Raw genomic sequence first — 14,398 nt, forward strand, 5'->3', positions numbered from 1 at the left:
GCAAATCTAGGATACTGGAACAGCAATTTAAGATGTATAATGAGGCACAGAAATAGTTCCTTTGCATTTTCCATTACTTTCATAATGCTTCACCAACATTCTCCCTAAAATTGTTTCTCTTTGTTTTTAAAGGGAGGTAGAAATAAAAGGTTATTTATTGCAAAAATATAAAGGCATCTTTATTCTCTTTGATATTGTTCACAAATTCTGTCATTACAGACAAATTATTGAAATGATTTCCAGATAATATTGTCTGAATTGCCTTAAACTCATTCCACTGTATTTTTCCCTTAGAATAATGCCCTCACTCTAATGGAATTTCAAATGTATTAGCAGATATTGCCATTGATCTTTCTTCATGTTAAATAACTATTAAATCTATGTGTTGCATTCTTATAAATAAAATATATAAACACCATTAAAATACATATACATTTATATTTCACATGATTCTACTCATTTCTATGGCATATTTTTAAGGATTAATAATCCATTTTGGATTTCTTTGATTTGTGGGGCTTTTGCTACGCCATAAAAAAGCCCTATGATTTTAATGTGATGTAAATATAATATATAAATTATGCATTTAATATATGTGCAGTGGAAATATTAAGTATGACATTCTGTTTTTTTCTTGAGTTTTGTCCAGTGCACCAAAGGCTAAGATTAGCAGATACTAGAATTTCCATGCAGGATATTTTAAAAGGTTGTGAAACTGGTTTAGTGACTTCGCCTTAAGGGTGGACACAAGTGAGTCAAGAGATTTATAGGGAAAGGATTTCTTTAAAGATAGTTGCAGTTGGGCCAAATGAAGGAAGCTCTCAAGAACTATTCAGAACACCTGGCATGTTTCTCCTGGAGATTGAGAACAGGCTTGAGGAAAAGGTCGGCTTAGCAGAGCAGGAAAAGTAGCAGTGCCTTCAGAGAGTGAGATGACTGCTCATCTATCAAAGGAGTCGGGGGAAAGAGTGAGTGTAGGGCAAGAACAAAGACATGTTCTTCTGGGCCACGTAGACCCACAGAGGAAAGCTGGTCTTGAGTCAGTGTAAAGAACCTAACGGGAAATCCAGAGAGAAAGCGCCGCTGTATGCAGAATCTGATGAGGCATTTTAGGCATTCAGTCAAAGCTAAAGAGTAGCCCAGTAAGAGACCCCCAGATGGGACATTTCTGAAGAATCTACAAAACTTCTCTGTGAAATACATCGTTAAAATGTGGACATCTGCTGCACCCAGAGGGAACCTCTTTCAGTTCACCGTGGCTCCTGAAGAGCCAGGACAGAATGCTCTTGGGAAAAAAAGAAGTAGAAAGGTAAGACCCTCTCCTCATTGCCATTGACTCAGCTGAGTCAGCCCCAGACTGATGGTTCAGGAAAAGAGTTAAGATAGAGCAGCAAATGAAACTTTGATAGTAAACCAAATTAGACTTTAAAATCTGGAAAATAATTGTGCTATTTAAAGAGTTTGGCTAGAATATAAGGAGTTATGTCCAAGAGTTCATATAGTAAAAGGGAAAAGCAATTCAAAAGACTCTGTTTAAAAGAAAATTGAGGAAAATAAAATAGCTACATAAAACCTTACAACGTCCAGCTTTTCAGTGTAAGATACACTGAAATATCTAATCAGGAATAAACCAAGGTACACTGGTAATATACACACACACACACAAACTCATAGTTAAGAAAATGCAGCAATGGAAACAATACTGTATATTCGCTTCAAGTGTTTTCAGAAATATAAAATGTCTGGTTATGATAAATATGATAAAACACAAAATAAGGGAGCTTGAGAGTGATGAAGGCAGATTGCTATAGGGACAGCATCTATAACAAGGCACTGTTTTTGTAGACACTTGCGAAAACTCATGGAATGTATGTTCAGTTTGGAGGAAGATTTTTCCAGGCAGAGTATGCAAGAAGTAGAGAAGCCTGCGACCTGGACATGTTGGTTATATTCAAGGTCTAGTGAGGGGTCAAGGGGGTGGAATGGCTAGAAGCAGAAAAGGAAAGTAAGAGATATGTATGATCAGAGAAGTGCCAATTCGAGCGGGGCCTCCCAGGCAATGGAAGAGCCTTACATTCTATGCTGGGAGATATAGGAGGGCACTGAAGGGCTGTAAGCAGAGGAGTAGCCTGGATCTGTTGTACGTGCCTAAAGGTTTGGTCTCTTATATTTTGTTTTGGTTGTGTTTGTTTTGAGAGGGAGTCTTGCTGTGTTGTCCAGGCTGGGGTGCAGTGATGCAATCTCAGCTCACTGCAACCTCTGCCTCCCAGGTTGAAGCAATTCTCCTGCCTCAGCCTCTTGAGTAGTTGGGATTACAGGTGTGTACCACCACATGCGGCTAATTTTTGTAATATTGTTAGTAGAGACAGGGGTTTCTCTATGTTGACTAGGCTGGTTTCAAACTCTTGACCTCGTGATCTGCCCACCTCAACCTCCCAAAGGGCTAGGATTATAGGCATGAGCCACTGCACCTGGCTGTTTGCTGTTGCTGCTGTTGTTTGTGTTGTTGTTTTTAATGACTGTGTCTATTTTTGGTTCTGGCAGAGCAACTCTCCAGTTGGCCATGGTTCACTATGCTTGCTCCATTGTCTAACGCCAGGCCTGCTTCACATTTTGTACTTTGCCTTCTTGGCTTCTGATGGCACCTGAATTTGTAACCTTTATTCCACGCTCTTACAATTTCTGCCTTTTACCACATAATAGGAAAACCCTCTTAAAACATAAGCTCAAGCTGCTACCCTTCCCATTTCCTTTTTTCTTTTGATATACCAGGTCTTCCCAGACACTGCCTTGTTCACATTCTGAATTATAAAGGAGTTCTGAAACTTCCAAGTTTTCTGTGGCTTACTACCATTCAATAGTTTAGACCTAAGAAACTAGATGCTGCAGAGGTCTTGAGCTTGTTGCCAACTAAAGACCACATTCGTTCTAGAGATCTTTTTAATTTCTCCTGAAGAACAGCCAGGCTGTACTGGAAGAATACACATGCCTAGGCAAGGTCATTCCTAGAGAATGAGGAGCCCAGCCACATGTCATAAAATGGACTCTTTGGCTCCAAAATGTTTTGTTATGGAAATAAAATCAGTTGAAAATTCACTTCTAAGACAGACTTAAAGAGGGAAAGAAATCTCTGAGGAGCAGCCTAAATATGTTTAGGAGTGAAAAGAAAACAGCATCTATTTGTTCTATTAATGGCAGCATTGTGGGGGTTAAGGTACAAGGGGGATTAAAGGACCTTGGGTTTCCTTTTCTTTTAACATCTCCTTACTTCAGTTGCCCCCTTGAGTACCACACATGGCAGGAGTTAAAATGATCACTACCAAACACAGGACCTACTAGATACCCTCATTTACCATTGCACGGAAGGTCCAATATGTCGTATGTGGGCAGATAGTTTACTCACTTATGGAATTGCCAGCTCCCATCCAATAATACTCCAGAATTGAGCTCACAGAGTCTATAACACTCCCCAAGCACATTTAATTATTAGTTGCTCTGTTTAATATGCATTACCAGTTAGATTTATTAAGTATGTACTATCTGTCAAGCACTTTGGGCCATGAGTATTAGGCTTTGAGTATAACGAGATTAATAAGAACTATTCTGTCCTTAATGAATGCACGTTCTAGTAGACAGAACTATAAATAAATAAACGGTGGTGTAGTCTATTAAGTGTTATTACTGAGGTGAAAACAAAGTGTGAATCCGCAGAGGACGCTATCTTGGAGAAAGGAGAGGATCATGTGCAGAACTGAGCATCTTGCTTTTTGTCACTTTACACTTTAACTTGTACTAGAATCCAGAAAATAATTGTATGTGTAACAAGTCGTATCAGTTTGTAAAGGTAAGATGGTAGAAGGGCTTCAGTAACAATTGGAAGATCTTGAACTGCCTGCTATAGCAATGGGAATCCACTGAAGGTGTTTAAGCAGAGAGGGTACTTCATTAGAATCACATTTTCTCATTTACATTGCGAGGGCAGCTGCTCTGAGCACCTGATTGCTATATCAGGCCAGCAGCTGAGAGCAATCTACAAATGGAAACGAGGCAAAGTTGCGGTACCCCACCCCTGCCCCATCCTGGAGCAATATGCAAAACCCTCTAAAGTCTTTCTATTCTCTTTAGAACATTCATCAGAATCTTGACTGTGCTTCTGGATGCGTGAGTGCTCCCACAGTCTTGCCTCTCCAACTACACCTCCTGCAACTCCCTTCCTCCCTCCCTAAGTTCCGGCTCCAACCCTCTTTTCATTCCTAAGTATGCCAAACAGTTTCCCATACCAAGGTATCACACGTGACGTTTCTCCTTCCTGCAATGTTCTTTTCCTCGTACCTCATATGGTGACTTTTCCTTACTCTTCTGTTTTCCACTTAAATTTTAAATCTTCCTTGACCACCCTCTGTGATACCCTCCAGCCCCAACTCATTTATACCAGAGTACCCAAGTTCTATTCATCATAAAACAGGGGGCAGCCTATAATCAACTAGATGATAGACAGATAGATAGATACATAGGCAGGCAGACAGATGGCTGTTTCCTATTAATGTTTGCCTCCCCTATTAGACCATTTCACTACAGCCTCTCTGGATCTGTTTTTTTCATTGTATTTTCAAAATCCAAGTGCTCAACACAGTTTTGTTGAATACAGCATACTGTTTTCTTTTTTTCACCACATTTCCTTGAAATGATGTAACTAATTTGCATATATTTTCAAGTTATTTTACTTAAACGTCTAAAATTCCCCTGCCCGGACCACTGTCCACTAGGTGAGAAAAGCATGGAAGAGACAACATTCCATCCCCTTTTTTTCAGCACAAAGCACTACAAGAACAATACTGCAGGAAAATTTTTAAGTGCTACAATGTGTTTTTTAATTCACATTGAATTCCTCATTCTCAGGCATGACCTATTTCTAGATTTATTGGAATTTTTACTTAAATGCATATCCATTTATTACCTTTTGTCATCAAAGTGAAGCATGTAGTTAAGTCTGCCTTTCTGCAGTATGTGTCGAGAAAATTTAAAAAAAATCCACTCAAATCTTGTTTTAATCTATAAACTAGTGTAGGTAACTTTTATTGCAAGTACACATAAACATTTTTCTTATGTTATTTTACTCCCAGCTTCTAGCCAAAACATTTTTTTTTTAAAGCAGGGCAGGAGGGTCTTGCAATCGTTGTAGAATTTCAAGCCTTAGTCAAAAAAAAAAAGTCCCAAGAATCTTTTCAGAAATCCTGTTTGGGCGCTATTCCCAGCCTAATTTTGCAAACCAAGATGTTTGGGCAGTGCTGGTATGCCAGGGATAAGCAGTTGAGGATTTTTACCTGAATCTAACCCAAGCTCCAGCCCTAATTAAAATACCACAACATTGTCAACTCTTTTTCTACGTTAGACTTCAGTTTAGCTGAACTAATTCCACTTCTGGAATACAGCCTCTCATTTATGTTCCTGCTGATTGCTTATAATTTCATTTCAGCTCTCCTCTTGCTTTTCAAAGGACAGAAGTATCGTCCCAATTTTTGTTGCTATGCAGACATCTCTGAAGTTGCATACTAAAGCCAAATAGCATGGATACGGTGACAGGAGCTTCTGAAGCTTTCTGTTTTATCCGTTTTCCTTTTCTGATGACTGAGGATGGTGAAAAAGATGCCTTATAATGCTTTATTTATATTGTCTTATGCCTTCTGGAGAAAGAAGTACTGATATATAGATGCATACTATATGTCTATACCTATATTCATTTTAATTGCCAAATACATTTGATGTTGGGCTTTTAGTTCAGAGTCCCCTATATAGGAAGCATGAACTGTAAAAACCAGCGCAAACTCTGTGTGTTTATACTCCACACGTACATGTAATGGAGGCTTAGAAGCTATCAGTCTCTAAGAACATGCCCTAAATTCTTTGAAATCCCATCAAAGAAAATCAGCAAAGGACACAGGTTCTCTATCCCTCATCCCAAGACCTCTTTACATGCGTATCCACCTTTTCATCCTGTTGCCTTCAAACCTTCTAAAAAGCCCCTAAATTTCAACTTGCATTACCTGTTGCTAGTGCTGCTGCTATTCCCTCATTACTATTTCACTCGACGTTCTGGAGCCTAGCATGAAGTCTAATGTAAAGTGACAAGTTAAAACCAAGGGGCTTCAAAGTACAAATTGTATATGATCTTCTTGCCATAACAGAATAGTGACATTGTCCTGTAAAATTATAGCATCTGTGCTCTTTTACTCCAGAGGATTAGCAGCATGAGTTCCATTCGATCATTAATGGGAATTCTAGAGAGATCTGGAACTGTTTCCCAGAAGAACAAGAGAGAGTAGAGTTTCCAGATTCTCCATATAAATAATTTTCTTAAATTGTAGACATATCGTTTATTAAATTGAACAGTTATTTACTGGCCATCTATCCTAAATGCCACACATTAGGAAGTGAGGGAAAGTCAAAGATGTCTCTCTCATGGAGCTCAGATTTTAGTTCGGAAGACATTAAACAAATAAAAGAATAAATAGAACATATATTGGGTTGGAGGTGATGAGGTTTGTAGAGAGAAGTAAGGCAGAGAAGAAGGAGAGGGCTGGGCGAAGGATGGAAAGTGGTGGGCAGTGGATGGAATTTTAATAGGGTGATCAGGGAGGTCTTCACTACATAAAGACATTTTTTGGGGAAAATTCTGAAAGAGTCAGACAGGTAGAATACCCAGGGGAAGAGCATGCTAGGCAGAAGGAAAAATAAACACAAAGGCCCTGAGAAGGCAGCATACCTTATGTGTTGTAGGAACAGTAAGAAGATCAGAGAGGCTCACATGCCAAGAACAGAGAGAGCGCTTCATATGATGTCAGAGAGGTCAGGTGTAGGGGCAGGCAGTCCAGGCATGGCCTTGTGAGCCAATGTTAGAACTTCAACGGTTATGTTTTACTCTGAATGACATAAGAAACCTTTGGAAGATGTATTACTTTCCTGGGGCTGCCATAACAGATTGCTACAAACTATGTTACTTAAAACCACAGACATGTATTTTCCCTTAGTTCTTCTAGAGGATGGAAGTCTAAACTCAAGGTGTTAGTAGATCTGTGCTCCCTCCAAGGGCTCTAAAGGAGAATTCCTCCTTACCTCATTTGGCTTCCCATGGCTCCAGACATTCTTTGGCTTGGGACTATGTCACTCCAGTCTGTGCCTCTGTGTTCTGGTGGCCTTCTCCTCAGTGTCACTGCATCCTCTCCTTCTGTATCTTATAAGGACACTTGTCACTGGATTTAGAGCCCATCTGGATAATACAAGAGGATCTCATCTTCAGATCCTTAATTACATCTTCAAAAATCTTTGGTTGGTTGGTTGGTTGGTTTTTCAAATAAGGTCACATTCCCAGATTTTAGGGATTAGAATATGAATATAACTTCTGGGATGGTGGGGACAATTCCACTCACTACACAGGGTTTTTAGCAGAGGAATGGCAAGATCTAACTTGTGCTGGCTCTTTCTAGTTTCTGTGGTGGAAAAAGACTCCAGGGAAGCAGGAAGTCTGTGATATTCCACAGACCATAGGACATAAGGAGCCAATTCAGGTGACTATGGGGTCTGTATCTGAAGAGCAGTAGTGGGGATGGTGAAATCGGCTGGATCCTAGATGTATTTCAGGTAAAGATGACAGAATTTACAGGGGATTTTATGTGAGATGCAAAAGTAAAGTCAAGGGCAACTTCAAGGTTTTGGGCTTGAATATCTGCAGTTATTTCTGATGTATATGGTAGGAATGCCTTCTTACCTATGAAGCTTGTACATCACTGAGGTCAAGGTCATTAGCTAGCTGCCACTCTGGCTCCATCCATCTCAGGTTGAATGTCATTTCCTTCTGGCAGACTTCCCTGACATCAATAGATTGGATTAACATGTCTCTGTCCTCCTTGCCCTAAGTTTATTCCTATCATAACTCTTTTTGTCATTTGTGTTAATCTGCTTTTGTAGAAGCCCCAAAAGTTAGTGACTTAAAACCAAACCAAACCAAAAACACACACACACACACACACACACACACACACACATGTATTTAGTTCATGATTTTGCAGGTTAATGATTGGCTTTGATTGACCACTAAGCTGGACTGGCTCATGCATCTGTAATTTACTAGGGGGTCAGCAGGAGCTGAATAAGTTATGATGCCCCCATATGAGATTTCTGAGATGACTGGGGTCTTTCATCATGTTCTCTCATCCTCCATAGGCTGGCCTGAGATCATGTCCGTAGCAGCAGTCATGTTTCAGGGAGCGAGCAGAGGCTGCAAGACCCCTGGAAGACAGCTGTAATTTAACTTCTGTCAAATTCTTTTGGTCAAAGTAAGTCACAAATCCAGTCCAGAATCAAGAGATGAGAAAGTAGGGTCCACTCATCTATAGAAGTTACCAATTATTGTTGCAGGTTTTGCAATCTTGCATATCATTTAATATAGTTACTTATTCCTTGCTAGCTAATAAATCCCACAAGGAAAGGAAACAAGTCTCTCTTTGTTCACCACAGCATCCCCAGACAGTAGACACTGAATACATATTTACTAAAGAAGTGAGTGAAAGGATACATAAAAGAATTGATTGTAAAAGAAACTAAAATACAGCTCAGTCAGCAAATGCCATGATCTCTTGGTCTTCCTCCATTCTGTTGACATATGCACCAGAACCCTTATACACTTAGTATTTGTAACCTGTACTTATAGGTGGGGAAACTATTGCTTCAAGTCAAAGATTAGAAGTAGGATGGGCATATGCCAGAAATTGTCAAAATCAGTACTATTTCTCAAATTTCTTAAACACTATAAATATTTGGGATAACTTTTTAAGAGTGTTGGATTTTTATTTACTTAACCTGGAACAACAAATTATTGCAGTTTTCCTTGGAATAGTTATATCTGTATATACAAGTTAATAATATACTTACTTCTTGAGTGATAGCAGGTGCATGTAGACCCATTTTTTTTAGGGTTGTGAGTTCAGGTAGATCTCGTCTTTGTATAAGTCACTTGGCTTTCTGGCTTTCTTTAGGACTGCCTTGCAGACACCAAAGTTTTTCAAAAGGATTCTTTTCCTCCTTACTGATGTTCATGTTAAAATCTAAAATGCAAAGGATTCATTAATATATGACTTTATTGTTAAGCAATGTCATTTTCTGGGAAACAGGTAGGGTTTTACAAATGGACTACAAGGACAAGTTATTGTCCTTTTTGCAATGGGAATACATAAGTACCTTAGAAGTAGAGCTAGGAATTGAATTTAAAATCCCAGTGCCAATCATTTTCACTAATGACTTCATTCCTAAAGCTCCATCTATTTTTCTCTGTCACTCTTTATATCACAAAGAATTCACACTACCTACCAGCAAGATCCTTTTAGATTCTCTTACATCTTTCAAATCCTCCTTAATGTGAACTTCTTTCAGCAATAAACCTGATTGTCTTCCAGTGCCTTATTGATCTAAGTACATCAACCTGTTGTTGGTGCTGCCTGTCTGTTGCAGTTAGTCTAATAAGTCTTTTGGACTATTCAGTTCTGTGTTTGCTAGTGTGCCTATGTTTTGTACAACAAAACATACAACAGAGATGTGGAAACAAAGCAGTAATCCGAGACTTAATTCAGTGAGAGCAAGTCCTGGAGAACTTCTGCCTCTCCAAAGAATATTGTTTCAAAAATAAGAATATCTGGCAAGTAAAGGAGCTGTCTAGGAGACATGAGATGGATACATGAGAGCAGGAACCCAGTTCTTTGAACATTGAAGTGAAGGAATGGGATAAAAGAGTTGGTTCTGCGTTAAACAAAAATTGTTAATCGGTAGGAACTTGTATCTGCTAGGAAGCAAACACTGAAAGGGAATGAGGATGTAAGAATCTCGGAGTTTCATCAGGGACCCAAACCTCTGAAATTCAAAAGAGGTGAGAGTCAGGGGTTGAGCAGATAAGCCTCAGACCGCAATGCAAACCTGACAGTCTTGACCAACCCAAAGGGAACTAGGAATAAAAACTACCCATGAGAGGAATTCTGCACTGGGCAGAAACAGACAGGCCTAAAGAACTCCATTAAGCTTAGTCATTATCTAAAAATGACCTGATAAGGTGGATTCTGAAGGTGGAGTCTTATTAGCTAACTTCATTCCTTGCCACAGAACCACCAGGTTTTTATTGAAGGGAAACTCAAATAGCATACCTCCCTGGCTGCTATGGAACTTTAAGTAGCTTTAAAATATTTGGGAAAGAGTAGAATGTTGAATTAAACCACTCTTTCAACCTCCATTGTAGCCAGTGGGGGTGAGGAGGGAAGGCTACAATCAAAAGATAATTTAAAAGAATCCTAATATATTCAGTCATTCTGTTAATCAGCATAACTTTTTAATCATTTGTGGTTTGGGTGCCCTTTCTAGAGGTTTTACTTGTCATTGTGTTTATGGGAAATTGACGGTTATTAATTGTTTTTAAGCTTGAACCAGTCCTTATTAGAATTCAAATGTATTTCCCACTACTGGGTCCAATATCTATGTAATCATTTATCTTATAGTGAATTTTACTGTAAGTGTAATATTTACAAGAAGCAATTTGTCATTCCTAGGTTAAGTATAGAAACTTCAATCTTTTCTGGATAAATATGTCAAAATCACTAAAATTCAAGCAATAGAAGAGAATGAGGAGCTTATAAGATAGTGTCTTATATTAGACATGGGAGGTTTGCTATTTGGTTTGACTCTGTTATTATTGTTTTATAAATATAATTTCCCAATTATTACCCATCATTAGTATTAATGGCATTAATGCTGGTAATCTGTCTCACTGAGAATTTCAACATGCAATACTTTTTCTATACTAAGTGAGTTCCAGCACTCCAGCAGCAATTCCCACCTTGATTTGCTACACCTGAAGTCTCCAAATACAATTAATTTTAGTTCATATAAGAATATACCATATTGCATTTTGGGTTAGGAAATGGGGTGGCAGATACAAACAATGTTGGACTATTTCAACTCCCTAAATACTTAGATCTTCAGTCTAATTGGCACTACATCCCCCTTTTTCTCACAGTAGATGGCACTCCTTGTCATTTAAACATTTCTCTATGTGTGTGTTCCCAGGTCTGGGGAGCCTGGAAGAACACATGCTCAAGGTAAAGGCTGAGGCCCAGGAGGTACAAATGATCCGTCATGCTTATGCCTCGTGGCTCCTTTCTGTGGCCTGCACCCCAGTCGTGCCCTAACATTTCAGTTGGTCTGTCTCCATTTCCCACTGATCCTCAACTCTATGCTCTGAGCAAATGCCACCGATTGCCCTAGCTCACCCCAGCTCATGGTGCTCTCCCCTGCTGCCCTGCCTGTCTTCGTGTTCATTCACCCTGGCCTTCTCCTCCTCAGTCCCTTATCTCCTCCTGCATCCCTTGCCCAAACAGCTCCTACTCTGTCGTCAAGAGCCACATCAAGCATCATCCAGTCTGTAGAGAACTCCTTAATTGCCCCCTTCTTTGCTTTCTTTCCTCTGTATGTTTTTTCTTTGTACAGTTGCCCAAGATTAATATCAATCTGTTTATATGTCTGTTTCCATCACTTCCACTAAAAACTGAAGGCAAGGATAATACATTTTCATATATATATATATATATATATATATATATATATATATCCTAGATTCTTGCTGACAAAACACTGCTTTTTTGTTGAATGAGTGAATGAATCCCTCCTCCTCATTCTAGTGACCCAGGAGGCCAGCACCTCCACAGTCATTCTCTGAGTTCTCGCTGCAAGTTTCCTCCCTCACTAGCAGACCCAAGAGCACACGAGCACAGGTGGGGCACCATCTTCATTAGGATGTCACCCCCGCACAGAGGTGCTTTCTCTCTACCTTAACTGAAATCTGACTTTACTTGGCATACGGATCTTCAGTTAGTTACTGGAACAAAGTATCTCTGATAGAATAATTAAAACTACTATGAATTCACGTGTCACTCTAAGTGTACATTTGTTCATGTGTTAATTTTGCCAGTAGTAAGTGAATTGAAAAAAAGACTGGGAAGCCAGTAAAACATAGAAATGAACCCCTAATGGTGGCATTTCAGGAAATAGGAGAAGACAGATGGGAAGATATTTCTGGACCAGAGAGCTTCTGGGTGCCCTTCACATTGTACCACAGAAGCCATTTCCATTCCTGTACAGAAGGTTGGATCTGCTGCTACAATACTCTCTGGTTCTCCTGATAACAGTATTTCTATTTTTGTCTTTTATGAAAAGGTAAAATCACCCTTCTTTCTGGTTGTCAGGGAACAGGAAGGAGCCCCTCTCATACAATGGCCAGAAAAAGCCAATAACAAACAGAGTCATCTGTTTTCTACATTCAGTAGACACCATAATAACATTTCCTAGTTTAGAGATAGACAATGAAGCTCAATGGAAACAGATTTGTAATAATTATAATTATACCTTACACTGATTAAGTGTTTACGCAGGTGCTATGATAAGCCTTTTCCTTTATTTCTTACACCAACTATATAAGTAAGGTTATTTTATTATCCATCTTTTTAGGGAAGTTAGGTAACTTGATCATGGTCAGACAGATAAATGTCTGAGTCACAAAAATGGTGCCCAGAAAGTTATGATTCAGATCCCTAAATGTGCCATCTGGAAGGCATCCCCTGGTTTAAAGAAGGGGCACCTAATTATGATTACATGTCAATATACAATCTAGTACTACTGGTACTATTATCACTTTTCTTTATATGGCAAGATATTTATATTTACATTTCCTTTTGTATTCATGAGAGTACAGAAGACATAATTTCTAAATCCAATTTTTACATTAAACAACTGGTATAGAAAATATAAACACTGCTGTTATTTTGAATATTTTTCTGAAAAAATTTATAAAACATCTACAATATGTAAAGGACACTTCAAAAATATTTGGAGAGATATTTTAGAGGAAACTGTATGGTCCCCGATTCAAAAGAGTTTACAGCCTGAAAAGTAATATTAAAACCTCAGTAACATTACAAATCCAATCTGTATATAAGCTGTGTCCAAATAGATAGAAAAAGAACCCTGAGAACTCACCCATCCACTCGGAGAGCAATCAGACTATTGGATGTCAGAGATATAAAATAACTATTGTCTTCACCCTTTTACTTTCAGGCAATTGCTTCCTAAACACTGTTATAGTCACTAAGTCTGCATACTTCAGAAACTCCAGATCTCCACTAAATCTCATGGAAATGTGTGATGGCGTTTTTCTCGAGATTTCCTTTAAAGTGTCACTTCCGTCCATCAAGTCAGAGTTCTTATAAGTGTAGTGTGTTTAAATTCTTTATCTTTCCTGACAGTCTATGAGTCCCAATAGCAGCAAAAATTCTGAACTCCTTACTACTCTCTGCAATGTGCTTATATGTTTATGTCGAGAATTTTAATGCCATTTGTTGAAATATAGTTAATCTATGTCATTTGATTCACACCAAGTTAATGCTATCTCCTATAAAGCTATGATCAATTGAGTCAACTAGTTGGTCTGGCTGATTTTTCCTTTGAATTCACATAATTGCGGGGCTGTTTAAGTATCTGCTGACACCTTTACACAGAGAGAAGGCAGGCTTCACATTAGCTTGCTAAAAGAGGGTTATTCTTTTCTTCTGAGATCTGCTGCGGACTTACTGAGCGGCTGTTGGCAAGTTATGATCATATCTGCCCTTTCCTCTTTCTTATTTTTAAAACAAAATTATGAATATAAAGCAACACAGAAAACTTCTAGAGATGCTAAATGAATGCCTTAATAATCATTGTTTATTGAAATATACATCTGCATTGTACAAAGAGAGCAATTTCTTTTACCCTGAAATGCCAACAAAAGCAATATGAAAAAAATAGCAACTTAAAGACGTTTTTAAAAAGCTCCCATTCAGTAGTACAATTGGGTTCTTTTGAGATAATTAATCATTAAAATATATTTAAGTACTATCTTCTATTTACATTACAGTACATATCACTAGCTCTTTGAAAGTTAACAGGGATTAATTTTCTTTCAAAACAAATATTCCACTTAACGAATTGTCTGTCTGTGTTCTTTCAATGCTGTCTACGCCATTCAAGCCAAAGCACTGATCTCATTCAAAACTCAGAATTTCATCCAAATTTGTTTACCTGGCTACTAATAAAAGATTTTTGGTATGCTGTCTGAAACCCTAATGACAAAATAGGGAGAATCATAAAATGTTCATAAAAATTGGATTGGATCGAACATCAGCTAATCTGAGTATATTTTTCTCTACGATTAACAAGTTCTTGAATGACAACATTTCTTATCTTACAACTGTGACATGAAGAGGGAGCTGTAGCTCTTCTGAGACACAGTTCTCCAAGAACCAGCTTATCCACGCTCTCCGATCTCGTGTCT

The 14,398-nt window shown here is 38.5% G+C and overlaps 1 long non-coding RNA gene across 1 annotated transcript in view; it reads right to left on the reverse strand.

The window, feature by feature from the left end:
- LOC118143005 (uncharacterized) overlaps positions 1-9,064 on the reverse strand; it is a 33,644-nt gene extending 24,580 nt beyond the window's left edge. The window contains exon 1 of the long non-coding RNA XR_004727020.3: positions 8,929-9,064. This is a non-coding gene — a long non-coding RNA (uncharacterized LOC118143005). The remainder of the gene's footprint in view (positions 1-8,928) is intronic.
- Between the last annotated feature and the right edge of the window lie 5,334 nt (positions 9,065-14,398).

This window comes from Callithrix jacchus, chromosome 7, assembly GCF_049354715.1.
Source record: "Callithrix jacchus isolate 240 chromosome 7, calJac240_pri, whole genome shotgun sequence".
NCBI lineage: Eukaryota > Metazoa > Chordata > Mammalia > Primates > Cebidae > Callithrix > Callithrix jacchus.